This window comes from Elaeis guineensis, chromosome 9 (genome assembly GCF_000442705.2).
Source record: "Elaeis guineensis isolate ETL-2024a chromosome 9, EG11, whole genome shotgun sequence".
In the NCBI taxonomy this organism is placed as follows: domain Eukaryota; kingdom Viridiplantae; phylum Streptophyta; class Magnoliopsida; order Arecales; family Arecaceae; genus Elaeis; species Elaeis guineensis.
In genome coordinates this window covers 8016471-8029533 of record NC_026001.2, presented here as the reverse complement: position 1 = coordinate 8029533, position 13063 = coordinate 8016471, and positions in this window count along the sequence as shown.

The window sequence follows — 13063 nt, the reverse complement described above, 5'->3', positions numbered from 1 at the left end:
CATAGCGAGTTTTGCGGTGAAAAACGGAGTCCAACAAGACCAAGATCACCCCAAACGGAGCTCGGATGGAGGAGATACGAGCTTTTGAAGTCGGCACGAGATTTGAGGCGGCGGAGAACCGTCGGCGGTCGGCGGTCCTCTGCGGAGCGGCGGCGGCCCGCGGCCCAGACGAGGCCAATGCGCGGAACGCGCGACCCAGGTGCGCGGCCCAGGCGGTGAGCGGCCCAGCCGGCGCGCGGCCCAGCCCATGCGCCTTGCCTGGGCCCTGTACCCAATCCATCGTGGACCGGGCGATCCATGGCGGACCGCGTGGGTATTTTCCATGCGTTTCTCACAGTCCACGACACTATTCCATGGATCGGTCCCGATCGGACGGTCCAGAAAATTTTTGATTTTGATCTGATGGTTCAGGGGCTTGATTTGGCTTGTTTTGGAGACCTAAACATAATCTAATTAGGTTTAAACCCTTATTTAAGGCTTTTAAAAGGCCTGTGGCTCAACAGAGAAGGGAGGGGGTTTGGTTTTTTGCTGTAGATGTCGTACGGAACTCGAGGAAGAGAAAGAAGCACGTGCTGCTGAGAGAGAAGGAGCAGGAGGCTCCTGGACAGCGGACGTCAGGCACTTCAGGGGTTCAAGAGGTCTTCCAAGAGAGAGAGATTTTGAGAGGGGAACTTCTAGTAAGAGAGAATTGGGTGTACAAGGGTTGAGGGTAAGGTCTCCTCTTGTAAATTTTTTTTTTCATAGTGAAGTTTGCATGCCCCATGGAGGCGAGCTCTTTTGTGGCTGATCCACGTATTTTGATTGTGTTGTTTTGTTTTGTTTCTTCTTTCTTCCTGCTGCATTGCGTGGTACTGAAAAAGTCTTGGAATGTGGTGTTCTGACCAGATATCCACCCAACACGTCGCTTTAACTAGGGAAAAGCATCATCATTGTTGTTTGGTGGATGTCTGGCCAGGACACCACCTCCCAAGATCTTTTCAATACCACACGATGCAGCAGGAAGAAAGAAGAAACAAAACAAAAGAAAAACAATCAAAATACGTAGATCAGCCACAAAAGGGCTCGCCTCCACGGGGCATGCAAACTTCACTATGAAAAAGAAATTTACAAGAGGAGACCTCACCCTCAACCCTTGTACACCCAATTCTCTCTCACCTGAAGTTCCCTCACAAAAGCTCTCTCTCTCTTGAAGACCCCCTGAACCCCTGAAGAGTCTGGCGACCGCTGTACAGGAGCCTCCTGCTCCTTCTCTCTCAGCACTCTCGCCTCTCTCTCTCTTTTGGATTTGTACGGTGCGAGAAAACCAACCACTCACTTTACTGTTCGTCACAGGGCTTTTTATAGACCTTAATCACGACTTGGACTCCTTAATCAACCCAAATCACGTCCCAGACCGTCAGATCAAGACCGGGAGCCACCTGGGCCCTTCGATCGCGCTTCGGTCCACGAATAGTGTCATGGACCGCTAGAAATGCGTGGAAAATGCCTACGCGGTCCACAGGCCCCACCGTGGACCGCCCGGTCCACGGTGGACCAGGGCAAGGGGCCAGCAGGGCCTGGGCCGGCCCGCGCACGCGGGCCTGCGCGCGCCTGGGCGCGCGCCCGGCTGGCCGCACGCCCGGCTGGGCCGCGTGGCCGAGCGGCCCCGCCTGGCCGCACGCCCGTGGCCGCGCGTCCCGCGCGGGCCTAGGTTGCACGTCCCGCGCACCGCCGCCTGCGGCTGCGCCGCTACCGCCCACCACCGATCGCCGCGGTCCTCTGCTATCTCGATTCTCGTGCCGACTTCAAAAACTCGTATCTCCTCCATCCGAGCTCTGTTTCAGGTGATCTTGATCTCGTTGGACTCCATTTTTCGCCACAACTTCGCTGTGGGCTCAATATGGGCTGAATCTCGAGGTATCAAATTCTAACAATCTCCACCTCGACTCGATATTCGGCCTCTTCCAAACTCGAGAGCTTCTGGATCTCCTCGCCCCCATGTCTTGGGGCAATCGCCTGCTGATCATGGATGGGCAAACATGGGAGTCGAGCCAGGCTGCTCGATCCCATCTTCGTCGTATGTGTGCTCCACCTGACCTGAGACCTGCTCGGGGCATCATCCTGCGGCAATAGGAATCTCACCTTGCGACGTCGCCTCTCGTCCTCCGAGTCTCCTGTCTCGTGCCCGATCCGCTTCCTGGAGCTCCACCTCGCTTTGGGCTCCACCTGGCTCCCGAAGCTCCACCTCGCACTGGCTCCTGCCAGGTAATAATATCCTCTGCTCCCCTTCTTCCCCTCCAGCACAATCCTATCGCCGCGTAGTACCCTTAGGATTCCTCCACCAGCTACCATCCTGTAGCCTCTCGAATCCAGTCTGCTAAGTGAGATAAGATTCGCCTAAAATCGGGTATGTATCGGACCTCCCCCAATCTCCTCACTGCACCGTCATGTGTCCTCCAGCTGACCGTCCCAATGCCTCTGATCGCACAGCTCGATCCATCCGGTAGATGTACAGTGCCCTCACTGTTCTCCTGGGAGTCAAACTGCTCCTCTCTGTAACACACATGATAGGGGCATGCAGAATCTAATATCCACTACTGGGAAGAAGTAGATACCTCTCAGATATCTCCAGGACATCTCCATCTGAATCGCTGCCGGCCGTGCTACAGCAGCCACCGTCCGATTTTTAAGTTGAGGGCAATCTCTGCTAGATGCCCCAGCTCCTCACACCGGTAACACCTGGTTTTGCTCAAGTCCCTCCTGATTGGACCGCCCTGGTTTCGATCTCCTGCCGCTCCGTCTACCACCTTCTACTCCTCCAGAAGCCACCAAAGCTGTGCTACCGCCACCTGAGCTCGAAGCTGGGTTCTCCCTCCTGAGAACCTCATTCTGGAGTATCGCCGCGGTGACCTCGTTCATCTTGATAGTGCTCTTCCCCACTAGAAGAGCAGTCACCAAGGACTCGTACGAAGGGGGAAGCGACCCCAGCAAAACCAGCGCCCTAGTCTTTCCTCAACGTTCTCGCCAACGCTGAGAAGGTCGGTGAGGATCTTCTAGAAGTGGCTGAGATGCTCCTGCACACTTTGTCCTCAGTCATCCACAGTTGGTAAAACTGCCTCTAGAGGAAAAGTGTGTTGGTGAGAGACTTCACCATATACAACTCCTCGAGCTTCGACCACAGCACCGTCGGGGAAGTCTCGCTCAGCATATGAATCACCACCTCATCCGCCAGGTACATGCGGATGGTACTTACCGCCTGCATCTGTAGCCGTTTCCAATCCCGCACCTCCATGGTGGTCGGCTTCTCATCGCACAAGAGAGCATCGATCAACCCCTGTTGGATGAGCACGTCCTTCACCCTTGCCTGCCACAAGGAGAAATTGCTCTTACCATCAACTTGTTGATCTCCATCTTGATTGTTCCTATTTTCTCCATCTTCAGTCTTGCTCACCACCGCTGAATCTGCTCCTTGTACCGTCTTGCTCTGATACCACTTGTTGGGTGGATGTCTGGCAGGAACCACCTCCCAAGATCTTTCAGTACCACGCGATGCAGCAGGAAGAAAGAAGAAACAAAAAAAAGAAAAACAATCAAAATACGTGGATCAGCCACAAAAGGGCTCGCCTCCACGGGGCATGCAAACTTCACTATGAAAAGAAATTTTACAAGAGGAGACCTCACCCTCAACCCTTGTACACCCAATTCTCTCTCACCTGAAGTTTCCTCACAAAAGCTCTCTCTCTTGAGACCCCCTGAACCCCTGAAGAGCCTGGCGACCGCTGTCCAGGAGCCTCCTGCTCCTTCTCTCTCAGCACTCTCGCCTCTCTCTCTTCTCGGATTCATACGATGCAGAAAACCAACCACTCACTTTACTGTTCGTCACAGGGTTTTTATAGACCTTAATCATGACTTGGACTCCTTAATCAACCCAAATCACGTCCCAGACCGTCGGATCAAGATCGGGAGCCACCTGGGCCCTTCGATCGCACTCCGATCCAAGAATAGTATCGTGGACTGCGAGAAATGCGTGGGAATACCCTACGCGGTCCACAGCCCCACCGTGGACCTCGGTCCATGGTGGATCGGGGCAAGGGACCAGCAGGGCCTGGGCAGGCCCGCACGCACGGGCCTGCGCACGCCTGGGCCGCGCATCCGGCGTGCCCACCGTCTGCGGCTGCGCCGCTGCCGTCCGCCACCGGTTGCCGGCGGTCCTCCACCGTCTCGATTCTCGTGCCAACTTCAAAAGCTCGTATCTCTTCCATCCGAGCTCCGTTTCAGATGATCTTGGTCTCGTTGGACTTCGTTTTTTGCCGCGAACCTCGCTGTAGGCTCAATGTGGCTGAATCTCGAGACGTCAAATCCTAACAATTGTGAAGAGCCAATCCCCACGTCCAAAGGCAGAATGTTCAGGATTAGTCTGGCATGACACAGTGTGCAAACTATCTTGAAATTTCGGTACGAGGTGATGGATGAACTAATATTTCTAGTACCTTACACATCGAATGGTGCATTTGGTTAGTCATTAAAAAATATTTTTTTTTATTTTTTTATTTTTAAAAAATAAAAATTAAAAAATAATATTTGATAACATTATGAAAAATAAAAATCAAAATAAAAAAAATCAAATAATTACTTTATATGCAAAGTAAAAATTTTTTACTTTCTAAAACTTGCTTTTCTGCTTTTTTTGCTTCTCCATATCTAAAATGCCAAATCAAAAATAAAGAGTCCAAACCCTTCTCCTCGTCGAGCTCTTCATCTCTCCACCTTCTTCTTCCTTCCTTTCCGAATTTTTTTTCTCATCAAGCTCTTCACCTGTCATTTTCATACGTTGTTTTTTGCTTTGTAGAATATAGTTACCAAATATATTTTTTATTTTTTTATTTTTATTCAATAATAAAAATTAAAAAAAATATTTTTTAAAATTAAAAATCAAAAAGTGTAACCAAATGCACCCGAAGTTGATGAGAGGTAGAGTTGGTAGTCTTTAATGCAATCTTTATAACATTGTGCTACGTAAAGCAGGCGCCATCAGCACCTATTCACACGTGAGCAATGCCACGGTAATTCAAAGAGGAAAAAAAAACTCAACAAAAAAAGTCGCCACCTTTAATTCCATTTAAAACCATCACTTTTCCTCGTTCAAGGGCACAACTTGACAAAACCAAACCAGTTGAATGACTTTTTGAGTAATATTATTGACTTAATCTAGCATTTTCTCCATGAATCTCATTACAAGCATCCTTAAGTGCACTAGATTTAGTCTTAAAAATGAGAGGACGAAAACAAAAGTGACTGAGCTTAGATAATAATAGCTACATTTGTGAAACTGGTGAAGAATCCAAGTTATTAAGCACTATAATCCATCAGGACAAAGGCACATGCTACATGTGGGGTGAAACTTAAAGGATTCATAAACTTCAAGAAACTCTACAGCTTGGATCCTCCAAAATGGATGCTTTTTGCCTCATACTTTTAATTCAAGAATGTTCCATAAATGATGCGCATGACCTGGAGAAACTCATGAGTGGAGTAAAATAGAATTTGGAACGCAAGTAAGGTTGAGCTATGGAAAATGAAGGTAGATGTTTTAGAGATTAGAAATAGGTGGGATCAAAGTTGAGCTAAGCCGTTCCATAGGGTTAAACCAAGGTGGAGATGTACCCTAAATAGTTTCAATTAAAATAGTACAGCTTTTGCACATGCAATGCATGTGAACGACTTTTTGAAGCAGCAAAAAGAAAATTTAAAATATAGGCAGAGTTGGATTTGAAAGGTGAAAATGCGATCAAAATAGCAGCCAAACGTGAGACTGGTTTTTCTTAGAAAAGGACACAGGTGCTTTGAAACAAAAATTAAGAAATCGTTGGTAAATGAAGTGGAACCCAAGATGGCTCCCATCATCAAATGAAACTCATGAGCTCAGGCGCACTTGAGAATTCATATTAAAATTAAAATATAACGGACAAAACAAGTCCAATAATGACAATTAGGGGTCTGTTTGAAAATTTTGATAAGCGTAATTCTTTGTGCATCATAGGTGGCGTAAAAAATCTGATATGGAGTGCACCGTTTTATATGATTGGTTCACGTAGCCATCGCTTTCCAACGTATATTTAATATCTGCAGTTCTATTTTTTGATTTAAAAATTTTGAATGATGAAAATATCTCTATCCTTTGTAAAAAGTTATGACGTCTTATGTGCATATTATGACATCCTGCATGCAGGAAGTCATAATTTTAATGCAGAATATCATAATATGCCATCAGATATCATAATTTTTTTCAAAAAATAAGAGTATTTTTGTCATTTAAAATTTTTAAATGAAAAAGCGAAACTGCAAACATTAAATGCGCAATAGAAAGTGGTTGGACAAAAATATCCCTTCTATATTATGACATCCTGGGTCATATTATGACATCTTGAATCATATTATAACATACTACATGCAGGAAATCATAATTTGATGTAGGATATCACAATATGCTACAAGATGTCATAATTTTTTAAAGAACAAGGGTGTTTTAATCATGTAAAATTTTTAAACGAAAAAGTGAAACTATTGACATTAAATGCGCATTGGAAAGTGATGGCTATGTGGACCAATCATATAAAGTGGTGCTCTTTATGTCGAATTTTCTATACGACCCGCGATGCACAAACAATTTCTCTTTCCAATAAAATTGGATTGATTTCTCATTGAGTTCGTGGAATGGGTGTCTATTTGAATAGGCCCATGATAATCCGATATCTTTTAAGCCCAAAAATATTGTTTAATGATTGGGTTTATTTTAACGATTGGACCCATAATCTTTTAGAATCCATAATTGAGCTAGTACAATCAACAAAATTATTTGATTATAGTCGAAGCTAGGCCTATATTTTATCTCGCAAGTGGGCCGATCAAAATCCAATAAAAAGAAAACAAATCTATTGGGGTTCTTCTTTTACCCTATGTTATTCAGACAAGCTCACTCAAAAGATAATTTCAGGTATTTATAAATATAGGCCTTGTCCTGCCTATAATTTAATAATTTTGTTGATTGTATTGTCCCAACCCTTGAATTTTATAGAATTTTGGGTCTAGTCATCCAAACAAGTCCCAAAGATTTTTACTTAAACCAATAAACCCTTAGGTTGTGCTTGGTGCATTGCCAGACAGTGGTAATCTGGACTATCTGCAATCTAAATAGATTATCAGTAATGTTGATTACTGTATTTGATACATACAGATAATATTGCAGAAAAATTACTGAGAATCTTAATTGATATGTTTAGTATGACAATTAGATTATTGATAATTCAACATCAAATTTTTAAAATATTCTTAAATCAAATTATTAGTTTAATATTTTAAAATAATTTATTTAATTTTTTTAATGATAAAAATTATTATATAAAAAATATTATTTTAATATTTATTATTATTTTTAAATAATTATTTTTTTAAATTATTTTTTTATTTTTTAATACTTATTATTATTATTATTATTATTATAAAAATTATTATTTTTAAACTATTTTTTAATTTTTTTCTCCTTCTCCTTCCCCCGCATGCCACGCCCCGACCACCCTGCCCCCCACGCATTGTGCCTCCGGCACCGCACTCTGACCGCTCGTCGTGCTGCCCTAGCCACCGCACCCTGACTGCTCGTCACGCTGCCACCCCTCTCCGATTCCCCGGTCGCGTGCACTACCCTAGCCACTGCACCCCGGCTCCCCGATCGCCCGTCGCAGTGCCACCCCTCCCCGACCGCTTGTACTGTCCTGGTCACCGCACCCCGACCGCCCGTCGCACTGCCACCCCTTCCCGGTCTCCCGACCGCCCGCACTGCTCTGGCTATCGCACCTCTGCCCCTTGGCCACCCGTCGTGCTGCAACCCCTCTCCGACCCCCCGATCGCCCGTGCTACCCTGGCCACCGCCCCTGCCCTCCGACTGCTCGTGCTGCCCTGGCCATCGCCCCCTGCTCCCCGATTGCCCAATCGCATTGCCTTCGATGAGGGACACGAAGGCGGCATGGGAGGCGACAGGGGCTGCCAGAGGAGGAGTTGGGGGGCTTAGAGGAGAGGCATGGGTGGCACCACGCAAGGAGAGGGGGAGGGAAAGAGGGCAGTTTCATCAAAAAATTTTATTACAAGATTACCTCATGGAAGGTAATCTGGATAGCCACCCCTCCCCTTGGTAATCTAGATTATCTCATGGGAGATAATCTGGATTACCAACCTAAAAAGCATAACAAACGTGGTAATATGATGGGGCCCTTTTAAATTACCAGCAATCTGAATAAATTGCCAGCTACCAAATGCAACCATAGGATTTAGACTAAGATTAAGATGGATCTTTAGGAAAATATAGACTTGGCTGGTCGAAAGGTTCGATTTATATAAAGCTCGAGTTCAATTGTGAGGACTCATGTGAGCATGTATTTAGTCTTACATCAATTATTCGCTAAAAAATTCTTAAATACTCATACATGATCAAGGAACCAAAAAAAAAAACTTCCAACTAGCTTTTTTAGATGACATCATAACTTATTATAAATCATATTTGAGCAGATTCAGCCCATAACTCATGTGAACCAGAAAATATTGCAGCATGAGTTCTGTTGGGGTAAACCGATCGACCTCTGACTTTTGTCACCATGACTTCGACTGTGCATCGACTGAACGTACAGTCCTGACTCTTCATCAACCAATTGAGCAATCCTCACCAACCTATAGTCGGCTGACCGACTAATATTCAATTACTACCGACCAACAACAAATGATTGGACCCATTGACATAACAGAACTACTAGCTGATGGATGCTCATAGATCCTACCGATTTATGGTCGGTAATCTATTCAACTTACCATAATCATTGCGAACAGTTATCGACTACGTATCATGATCATTAAGAGAAATTAACGATTTACTAACTCTACATTTATGGCCGATGATTTAGCATCATAAAAAGTGGAATCCCATGCTCGACGGTTATATCAGATTTATCTATAAAAAAGGGATAAGAGAACAATACGGATAAGATACTTCTAGCCAGAGCTCTGCTACTCTCGAGATTGAAATCTATTGTTCATCAATTCTCTCTCTGATTTAAGCATCGGAGGGTCCCCGCCGGACACAACTCTGATCTGTATGAATGTTGTTTTGCAGGTGCTCATCATCGACGACAGGTGACAGAAAGTTGGCCGCAATAGATTGGCGCGTCAGGTAGGGGGAGAATGATCACACTCGTCATAAAAAAAATCAGAGCCCAGCATTCGACTGCAACTGGATCAGCAAGGCACTCTTTCCATCGGAAAGAGGTTCCTCCCTCTCCTCTAATAGCAGAGCCCAGTTCCTCACATCCCGTGATCACCACGGATGTCTAAATTGCTACACTTGTGTAGCAAATGAACGTTTTGGCAGAGGCAGTCAAAAGCCTTCAACAGCAGCAAACTCAACAGTAGCAACAGCCACCGATGGAACAACCGATGGCACAATCGGTGCCGTCTAGGCACAGTCGCCGCCATCTACGGGATCACCTTCTCTTTCTTCAGAGTGACCGTCTCGATTTTTCCATCAAAATGAGCAACGGCATTCTCAACACTCTCGATGTGCCACCCATCGCTCATGACATTTCCCCTTTCCTTCTTATCACGATAGCATTAGGAAGGGGAAACGGCCGCGAATGCCTTCTGTTTCGGCTTCAAGCTCATCGGGAGGTTCCACTCCCGGTGTTTTCCAACACCGATGATTTGACGATTATGAATGCAAGTTCCAAAAAATCAACCACCGACTTGCTTAGCTCCAAGTGGAAGGTCGAAAATCTTCCAATGACTACACTTCCACACCGCCCAACCTCTTTCTCAGCATATTTTGGACGAGCCGATCCCGTCTCGATTCAAAATACTGCAAGTGGAGCCATACAACGGCTCCACGAACCCGATCGATCACCTTAGAGCTATAAGGCTCTCATGGTGATTCAGAGGGCAACCGACGCCCTCTTGTGCATCAGCTTCCGATGACTCTTCGGAAAGCTACTCGAGCTTGGTATTTCGGACTTTAGTCGGAAAGCATATATTCCTTCGGGCAACTCGAACATTCCTTCGTGGCTCATTTCAGCACCAGAGAAGTCTGCCACGAAGTTCTGACAGTCTTTTCTCAATCAAATATGGAGAGACTGAGACATTAAGAGATTTTATGGTACGTTTTAATGCGGCCACACCTGAGATCATGGACTTCAACAAAAATATGACTATATCGGCCATGAAAAGAGATCTGAGGAGATCTTGATTTACATACTCTTTGAAAAAACTCTCCTTGGACTTACGCTGAACTTTTAGAACGTGCATACAAATACACGCGCAGACGAAGGAGCTTCTGACCGACGTCAAACAGAAGGCAAGGATCAGAAGAAGAAGAAACAAAAGAAAGAAGAACCTCCGACCGAATCAAGTCGGCCATCTTCCAATAAACGAGCTTCACCTCGAAGACAGAGTCCAAAGTCGAGTTACGGTAGGTATGACTCCTATACTCCTCTTTCTGCTCCTCGTGCGTAGATCTTCATTGAGATTGAAGGCGCAGAACATCTATGACACCCTCCATCGATGAAAGCACCATTGAGGAGCCACGATCGGAAGAAGTATTATCAGTTTCATCATGATCATGGTCACGATACCGAACAATGCATCCAACTCAGAGATGAGATAGAGATCCTAATTCAATGAGACTATCTCAAAAAGTATTGAAGAGATCCACCGATTCAAGCTCCTACCGATCGACGATCTCAGCCGCAAACTAAAAAAGCTATAAATAATCAGCCGACTGTAGGAGTGATCAACATGATCTCCGGATGATCAAACTGGGGGGCAACTTTCGAAGAAGAGTCAACGAAATGATGACGACTCAATAATTTAATAACTTTTTTGAAAGAAGATATTCAGAGAATTCAGACTCTCCATGATGATGCTGTTGTTGTCTCGACAACGATAGCTAACTATAATGTAAAAAAATCTTTATAGATAATGGAAGTTCAATTGATGTTCTTTTTTACTTAATTTTTTTCCAAATGTGACTACCAACTGATCTACTCAGAAAAGTCTCAACACCATTGGTCGGCTTCACAAGAGATGCTATCACGGTGGAAGGAGAAATCTCTCTCCCTTTAACTGCTGGAACCGAACCACAACAAAGCACCATCTTCATAACATTCATGGTAGTTTGAGTTTCTTCGATTTATAACGTCATATTCAGACGATCTGGACTTAACACTCTCAAAGTAATGGTTTCAACATATCATCTGCTAGTCTGATTTCCGACAAAAAATGAGGTCGGAGAGATGCATGGAGATCAACAATTGGTCCGACGCTGTATTTTTGTCTCTACTCAAAATAATAAACCTGAAGACTCTCTGTCTGTCAACAAATTAGACCAAAGAAAAAAATCAGAAGAGGGGTGAACCAGCTGGACAACTAATTTCTATCCTACTAAAAGAAGAAGATCCCGAGAAGACGGTCCAAATTAGATCACAGCTATCCGACTCGAAACGACAACAGTTAATAAATTTACTCTGAGTAAACGCCGATATTTTTGCTTGATTGGCCACCAACATGCTCGGGATTTTTTCGAAAGTAATAACTCACTGACTCAATATCAACTCGAATGTTAAGCCGGTGAAATAGAAGAAATGACCTTTTGCTCCTGAAAGACAGAAGGTTATTGATGAAGAAGTCGACAAGCTCCTCACTGCAGGCTTTATCAGAGAAGCTACATATCTCGATTGGCTCATCAATGTGGTAATGGTGAGAAAGACCAATGAAAAGTAGGAATCTGCATCAACTATACATACTTGAATGAAGCTTGTCCGAAGGATAATTTTTCATTACCGAAGATTGATCAACTAGTTGATGCGACTTCAGGCCATCGACTTTTGAATTTCATGGATGTCTTTATTAGATATAATCAAATCCAGATGACACCAGAAGATGAGGAGCACACAGCTTTTGTAACCAATAAAGGCATATATTGCTACAAAGTAATGCCTTTCGATTTGAAAAATACCGGAGCTACCTACCAACGCCTCATCAATAAGATCTTCAAGATACAGATCAGATAGAATATAAAAGTATATGTAGACGATATGCTGGTGAAGAGTCCTCGAACAACAGATCATATTCGAGACCTAGAAGAAGCCTTTGGTACACTTCGACGATATAAGATAAAGTTAAATCTGACCAAGTGTGCATTTGGAGTAACCTTCAAAATTTTTTTTGAATTTCTTGTTTCATAATGAGGAATTGAGACTAATTTTAAAAAGATAAAAGTCATCGTCGACATAAAACACTCGAGTTCAAAAAAAGAGATACAGCAACTCAATGGAAGGATCGTCGCTCTCAGTCGATTCATTTTTAGGTCGGTCGAGAGATACTTGCCATTCTTTAAAATCTTATGGCAGACGAAGAATTTCTCATAGTTGAATGAATACCGACAATCTTTCGAAGACTTGAAAAAATACTTGACTCCTCTATCTTTACTTACAAAATCGAAGGTCAGAGAAACATTGTATCTCTATTTGGTGACTTCCACAGAAGCGGTTAGTTCGGTACTTATCCAAGAGGATGAAAATTGAATCCGCAGATCGATCTACTATACTAGTAAAGTGCTTCACAATGTTGAAGTACAATACTCAAGAGCAGAGAAAATGATCTACACTCTTATCATATCGGTGCAATGACTTCGTCCGTACTTTCAGACACATCCAATTATGGTCTTGACGGATCAATCGTTGAAGATGATTTTGCATCGACCTGATACATCAGGTCGAATGACGAAGTGGACAATAAAGCTTGGTGAATTCGACATATAGTATCACCCACGAACATCTATGAAAGTGCAAGTTCTAGCCGACTTCATCACTGAATGTACTATATTCGACACTAAACCAAAGGATACGGATAACAACACAATAAAGGAGGCTTCAACTCTCGAACCCGACCTAAAGTCGATCTAGGTACTGCACATCGATGGAGCATCTAATGCACAAGGCAGTGGAGCTAGCCTCATACTCACAAATTTTGAAAGAATAGTTACTGAATATGC